The sequence below is a fragment of the Haemaphysalis longicornis genome, unplaced genomic scaffold (genome assembly GCF_048455015.1).
Source record: "Haemaphysalis longicornis isolate Haplotype H1 unplaced genomic scaffold, Haemaphysalis longicornis Haplotype H1 scaffold_2, whole genome shotgun sequence".
Taxonomy (NCBI): domain Eukaryota; kingdom Metazoa; phylum Arthropoda; class Arachnida; order Ixodida; family Ixodidae; genus Haemaphysalis; species Haemaphysalis longicornis.
Window position 1 is genome coordinate 205,911,338 of NW_027526295.1, and position 7,430 is coordinate 205,918,767.

The following is a 7,430-nucleotide window of genomic DNA, read 5'->3' on the forward strand; positions in this document are numbered from 1 at the left end:
GTGTTTGCTTTTCGCCTCCATCAGAAAAGCGGCCGCCGCGGCCGGGAATCGAACCCGCGACCTCGTGCTCAGCAGCGCGACGCCTTAGCCACTGAGCCACTGCGGCGGGTCCGTCTTCTGTAATCATATTCCCTCCGTAGAGGACCATGCTTCACTGTGCTACACACGATGTGAAAAAGCCAGCTTTCATTTCTGGGACCCTCCGCGGTGGCTCAGTGGCTAAGGCGTTGCGCTGCTGAGCACGAGGTCGCGGGTTCGATTCCCGGCCGCGGAGGCCGCTTTTCTGATGGAGGCGAAAAGCAAAAACGCCCGTGTGTACGAGATTTCGGCGCACGATAAAGATCTCCAGGTGGTCAAAATTAATCCGGAGCCCTCCACTACGGCGCGCCTTATCGCCTGCGTTGCGTCGGCGCGTTAAACCCTAATCAAATCAAAAAATCAAATCATTTCTGGGAAGATATTGCTGGCAAGACAAACGCATTGCCGGGGAGACATTTTTCCAGGGGCAATATAAGGCGCCAAAACATGAAGCCCCGGGGCCTTCCTTTATGAACTTTTTTTCTATACTGAAAACCTGTTTTTATACTGTGAAGAAACCCGTTCCAGCGAGAGCGTGGCACGATACCACGATAGCTCCCCTGATAAAAAAAAAAAAAAAACGTTCAAGCTGCTCAAAAAAGAAAAAGGTGTAGACGTGCACAGCGAAGTGTACACCCGCCCATTTTTTTAGCAATATCACGGGAGCGACGACTGATCGGCGTGTCAGCGCCCTGTCACGGTATCCACCGGCGTAGCAGGCGAGAGTATACGCGCACGCGCATTGAACAATGTGGTGTACGAATGTCGTCTGCTAGACTGCTACGCTGTTTCCACGAGACCGATTTACCCCCCGCCATATGGTATCTGCACGACTTTGTTTACGAGATCCCGGGGTGATCTGAAGCACATGCGCATCTCCAGTGTGCGCTTGATGTTTTCTCGAATCGCTTGCCCCGCACGTTCTTCAGGAGCGTTCAAGCTGCTTAGGTAGTTTTGGCGGATGGCAAACGGCTTTCACGGAAAAGGAAAGCTGGGGTGGGTTGACCTAACGAAAACAGCGTAGCAGACGACACTCATACAGCAAATAGTTCTATGTGCGTGCGCGTACTCTTGCCTGTTTCGCTGCTGGACACCGTGATTTATAAGGCGCTGGCATGCCGATCGGTCGTCGCTCCCTTGAAATTGCTAAAAAATTGGAAGAGTGTACAGTCTTTGTCAAAATATTGTTGGCCGCGGCGACCGTGGCCGGAGCAGGCGCGCAACCGAGCAGGGGCGCTGCGCTTGCCACTGCCGGCTGGTTACGCGGCTAAAGAGAGTGAGGGGAACTTTCTCGCTTCCTTTCGTAGCGCGATAAGTGCAGCGAGGCTGGTTTCTCAGAGCAGGCGCACTTCGCTTCAGCGCACGCACTTTGCGCAGCTCTTGTCGCGCCGTACACACTACAAAAGCAAGAGAAAAAGCTCCCCTCGCTCTCTTTAGCCGCGCAACCAGCCGACAGCGGCAAGCGCAGCGCCCCTACCCGGCCGCGCGCCTGCTCCGGCCACGGTCGCCGTGGCCCACAAAATTTTGAGAAAGACTGTACATGTGCGCGTTTTCCTCGTTGTTCTGTTTGAGTGCAGTTTTCTTCTCAAGTTCGCGGCATGTATACCTTAGTTCTCTTGTTCACTCAAAAATTAATAAGAATAATCCTGGTGCGTTGCATCCTGGTATCAGGCAACTACAATGGTGCGTCCGGACGGAAGATACCGTTAGAGTTAGGGCAACACATCTAGGTGGTGTTGGTTAGTGGAAACCTTGTGAGTTTTGGGAGCGGGGAGAAAGGAAAGGACAGAGCAAATGGTACGTTCTTTCAGCACCAATTAGATGTTGATTCTTTCCGAGGAGGTTAAAAAAGCCTACTTGTTCGTACCAAATGCACACGATGATTGCAAGGAAAGGATGTGTAAGGCTACAGCGACAACCGTCGACGTCGCGGTTGGCGGGATGAGTCAGCGTAGTGTTGTCCACGGATGTAACCACACCGGTGGTGGAATTATTGTTGCTGTTGTTGAAAACGTTTATTGAGACAATATGTGAGGGGAGTTGGGTCAATAAGTGGAGCAGTGGGTTACCATCCTATTGCGGTAGGCCGTGTTGCAGCCGGCCCGAAGAATAAGGCCTTCCTGTCCCTCGATGCAACGCAGAACGCGCTCTCAATGCTCAGGAGAGAGGGAGAAAGAGGTGGGGAAGCGGGATTGGACGGACCACCAATCTCGGTGGCTGGTGGTGTTGGGAGAGTTGCAGTATGGGCAGTTGAATGGGTGGGGAAGACATAGCGAGGGCAGGTGTGATTGTAGTAGAGTGTCCTAGAAGGATATCCTTATCCTACTAATGCATTCTACACACAACTTTCTTACACCCTTTTAGCCAAAAAGGGTGTAGCATAAGTAAAAAAAGGGGTGTTGGGAGGCCTTTACACCCTTTTTCTTGAATCTCAACACCCCTTTCCTAGCCCTACACGCTTTTTCTGTGAAAAAAAGGGTGTTGATCAACTTCAACACCCTCGGTTTTTCTTAGGGTGTTGAAAGGGTGTGGAAAAGGTGTTCAGCTCTTCATTGAATAAGGTCATGCTTGGATGCATAATAGCACTGTAAAGAACAAGACATGCCCTCATATACTCCTGTACTCGCAAGAAATTTTCAAACGCAAAAAAAAAAAAAAAATTGCTCGTATGCAATGATCGCTCGTTTCCATATGCGGTGCACCTCATGCCCGAAGTTTAGCTTTGCCGCGTGAAACACCAATTTGAACCTCCAAAATTAAAAAGACTATAGTCGTGTGGCGAAAAGGGTGTTTACCGACTGCAACACGCTTGGCTTTCTGTAGGTTGTTGAAACGGTGTGAAATAGGGGTTCAGTTGCAAAAAAACGAACAGCGGAGCTGGGGGTCGACCTAGTTTCTTCCGGTGTTGCTAAGTTTTGTTATGTTTGCTAAGCTTTGCAATGTTCTTGCTAAGCTATGATGACCGCTGAGGGGTGAGGCCAAGTTTAACCGGATTTTACAAGGCTGTTCTAGTGTGCCCTCCCCCCCCTCCCCCTCTACTGCCAGGGGATCCAAGGGGGAAACAAGCTAGGTCGGACTCCAGCTGTGCTGTTTTTCCAGCCTTGCACCACTATTGCAAGCTGCGCCAATTTTTTTTGCCTTTTAGAATTCAAAAAGGACTAGTACCTTAGAAATGGTATAGTAAGAGGTGCGCATGCGCATACGCCCCATGTGCTAACACTCTTACAAGCTCGTAAGCTTACTTCACTGTTATAATACCCTGAATGCGGCGGTGCACCCTTTACAGGTGCCGCAGTTCTTTTTCTTTGTATTTTTTTGCTAGCGCCACCGAGGGTATGGAGGGATGCGGGGGTCGGGAGTTCCGGTAGCGAGCTAGGAAGTCGGAGTCGGTGGGTGGCAGGGGACAGCGGGTCCGAACATCGAGGGCCGTTGCGCCGTTGCTTTCTTCTGGGGATGCCCGGTAAATGCCCGGGTTTGCGGGCGGTGCTATGTTCCACCTCAGGAAGAGATGGGCGTGCAAGGATGATGGAGCTGCTGCGAGTGATGCGTACCGTAGTGTAGTGGAGGCGAGCGGATTAGGAGTCGGTTAGTATTGTGGTGTCAAAGGAAACCATTGGCCGACCTGCCGAAATTCCAATGGGTCGGCCAAATGGTCGGTCTATTGGTCGGACAATTATGTATTAGGCACCCATTGGCGTGCCCACTGGCCGGCCAACTGGGCGACCTTTTGGACATCCCATTGGAACGCCAATAGGTCTTCCCATTGGAGGCCCCATTGGACTTCCGATTGGCCGCCAACTTGTTGCACTTTTAGTTAGTTCTATCCCATTGCCGCAGCCACTCCGTCTGAGATGCCGCTGCAGTGCGTTTATTACCCGTATCACAAATAGAAGATACTCTTGGAATGGATGAATACCTCTATTGCTCTGTTTGTATACACGGCGTGCAGACAGTTCGTCGCTTAAGCAATTTTTCATAGGCCATTGTTCATGCCGTGCTCCGCTCGCCGCAGGCTGGACGGACCTTCACGAAGTGAGCGGCAAAAGCGAACAATAGGTTGAATTTATAGTAAACCGCAGTCTCGCGCATTTGAAACAACAAGACACTGAAATGTTGAGTGGCGTGAGCTCACCTCTTCAACAACGTCCAATGCATGGCGCAGGGCCGTAGCCAGAAATTTTTTTTATGGATTTTGGGAAGGTGGCAGTTTTGCTGAAAGCAACAGTAATCATTGCTTACGTGCTGCCTGGAAAAGATTTCGAAAGGGGTTCGAACCACCCCCCCCCCTTCCACACACACACACACACACATCTCTGGGTAGGGCCCTGGCATCGTGAACTGAGCTGCGCGGCGATGTCGTGAACCCAGTCGTAACAAGGACAGCCCTGAAATGCATTTAGGCCGACAAATTAATTTTTACTAATACCGCTCACGCTATACGAGGAATGAAAATGGCAAGGAAAAATGAACCAGCTAGGCTACTATCATAAACAGGGAATCTCTTCCTTCGGTGCGAGGCTTAGCGGCGTTCAGTGTAAAGATGAATCTTGAAACACACTGCTATGGGTGTACGGCATCATCGTCGCCACTTCTCACGCTCGTGCAGACCACCTTACATTTCCAATGCAATGTACAGTCAGAGAAGACTGCGTGTGCAATCGACCAACACGCCTACACCGCCAAAACCACGTTGAATACCACTTATCCGCTGTACGTCTATGGATTGGACTCGATTGGATTGGATCGTGGTTGTATTCCGAAACAATTTGCTACTCGTGTCAGAAAGTTTTCTTTAGTGTTTGCTTGTTATCATGCTTTTTGAGAACTTTGCTCATGTTATCATGTTTTTTTGAGAGAATTGCTGATTGTAATATTCAAAATTTATTGCTTCATAAATAAATATGTAAAGGTTGAGGTTTCCAACATTTCTGAAGGTTTCAAATGAAGGTTGAGAGAGAGAATTAACTTTTAGCAAATGGTTTCTCGTAAATGAATACTAAACAAAATGGCACCCCAATTTGGTCATCATGTTGGTGCCAATGGCTGGCCATCCTATTATCGAGCCAATGGGCCCGATTCGGATCACTCCAATAGGTCCAATTGGACCCATTGCGTTTCCAGTTTGGCCCATTGGGTTTCCATTTGGACCCATTGGGTTGCAAATTGGACCAATTGGTCGGCTAATGGTTTTTTTCGGCTGGGTAGCCAAAGCGATGGCCTCCTCCCCGGCTGTATCTGTGGGTGTCGTTGGTATAGTGGCAGCAGCTGTAATGGCGTTCATTTAGCGGATTGCGGGATGGCCACGGAATTTCTTTTTGGCGGAAAATATGCTTCAAGTGTGCGCATCCTACCAGCAGTGGCAGCTGCGATGAATGAATTGGTCTGAAGGCTGCACCCCTGAAGGCTGCACCCCTGAAGGCTGCACCCCTGTTGTCGCGCATGCGCGAAGAGCGCGCAACGACCGGCCGGCCGCATGCAGTTCCTCGAACCAGCACCCAGCTATGCCGTCCCTATACGCACCGGCGGAGGGCATAAGAAGGACCGCACGCCCCTCGAATCTCGATCACTCTCGCACACGCCGCCGTCGGAGAGCAACACCCTCTAGATTTTGCTGAGAGCCGCCGTAGGAGACAATAGGCAGTTTTAGCATATCATTACCGTGTTTACGTTACCGTTTACCGTGTTTGCGGGAGTAGACTGCACAGCGCGAGAGTTACCGCGAACGGTAACTTACCGGCACAGGCTTCACCGTCGTCAGCGCTTCCGGTAAACACGGTAAACGGTAACGCAAACACGGTAACGATATGCTAAAACTGCCTATTGCGGAGGTATTGCGGAGAGCAGCCGTAGGAGAAACGGGAGCGCGCTCCCGCGTCCCGGCCGAGATCGAGACGGCGGTATCGCCGCCTCTCTCATACCCACCTACGCAAACCAGCGAGCCCGCAGCAGCACCTTGAGTTCGCCCCTACGGCCCTGCAGCGTGCATGAACACCACCGCGCCCCGGAACGAGAGTCCTGACCTTTCCGAGACGACGGAGCACCCTGGACCCCGGCACCAGGAAGAGGGGCCCCGTCCCCGAGGTCCAGCGCCAGCCGCCATCCTGACCCGCTCCTACGAGTCACATCATCTCGCCGGGTGAGCGCGTCGGCACCAGCCCAACTTCATTGTTAATTAAATTGTTTCTTTAGCCAAACCTGTGCTGCCTCCTTTCCCCTCAACTACGAGCGGACGCTGGTAGTGTATTTGGTAGCGTGACGCTATCCCCATATCGTCGGGCGTCACACCGTCTTGAAGAATGTGCATTAAATTGAACACGTAGCATGCGATGAATCTCTTGAGTGTCATTGCACTCGTTTTTCCACCTTTATCAAGACATATTCACAGCTACAAATAATCTGCAGCTGGTAACACAAAAACTTATACATCTAAAATGAAGTTGACACACTTTAGTAGCAAACTATAGACAGGGTACTAATTAGCTCTGCAAATGGTCTTGCAACATGGTTCTACTGTTTGCATATGAATTTAACAATATTATCGGTCGCCGATACGTGGAAGGGGCTGTAACAAAATTTACAGGTGTAATGTATACGAAGGCAAAAAAATAGGACCTAACTGTTAAGCATTCACAATGCAGTCCTAACTCCTATAGTGTCCGTCGTGGTTTCACGGGGTGCGGCGAGTACAGCGAGCAGATTGGCGAGAATGCGCCTATGATCGAAACTACAAAGAAGGTCCAACGGGTACACTGTCGAAGTGGAATGAAGTCTGCAGACAGCCACATTTTTATTAACATCGCGGGGCGTCGACGGGCGGGTGGGTCAGCGCATTACCACGGTAGAAAGAGGCGAAATGAGCGAGAGTAGGCGCGTGCGCGATGTGTTCGCACCGGTGCAAGTGTCGTCTGCTAGGCTGCTCCTCCTAGTACTGCACCCACCCTTCCGCTATTAATCAGCGCGCTCCATTCTAGGAAACCATAAAACTGACAAAGCGAGAGGAAACAGGATGATTGAAAAGTCGGACGCACGTGAATAAAAATAACAAGGATGTTACACACACACACACACACACACACACACACACACACACACACACACACACACACACACACACACACACACACACACACACACATATATATATATATATATATATATAGCCTGGGAAAATTGAAAGACATGGGCACACGGGAAAAACATTTAAAAATTGATGTTTGCTGACGTTTCAAGAGGAAGATAGGAAGTCTTCTTTATGAAACGTCAGTAACTTATTTTTTTAATGTTTTTCGGTGTGTCCGTGTTCTTACTATATATATATATATATATATATATATATATATATATATATATAT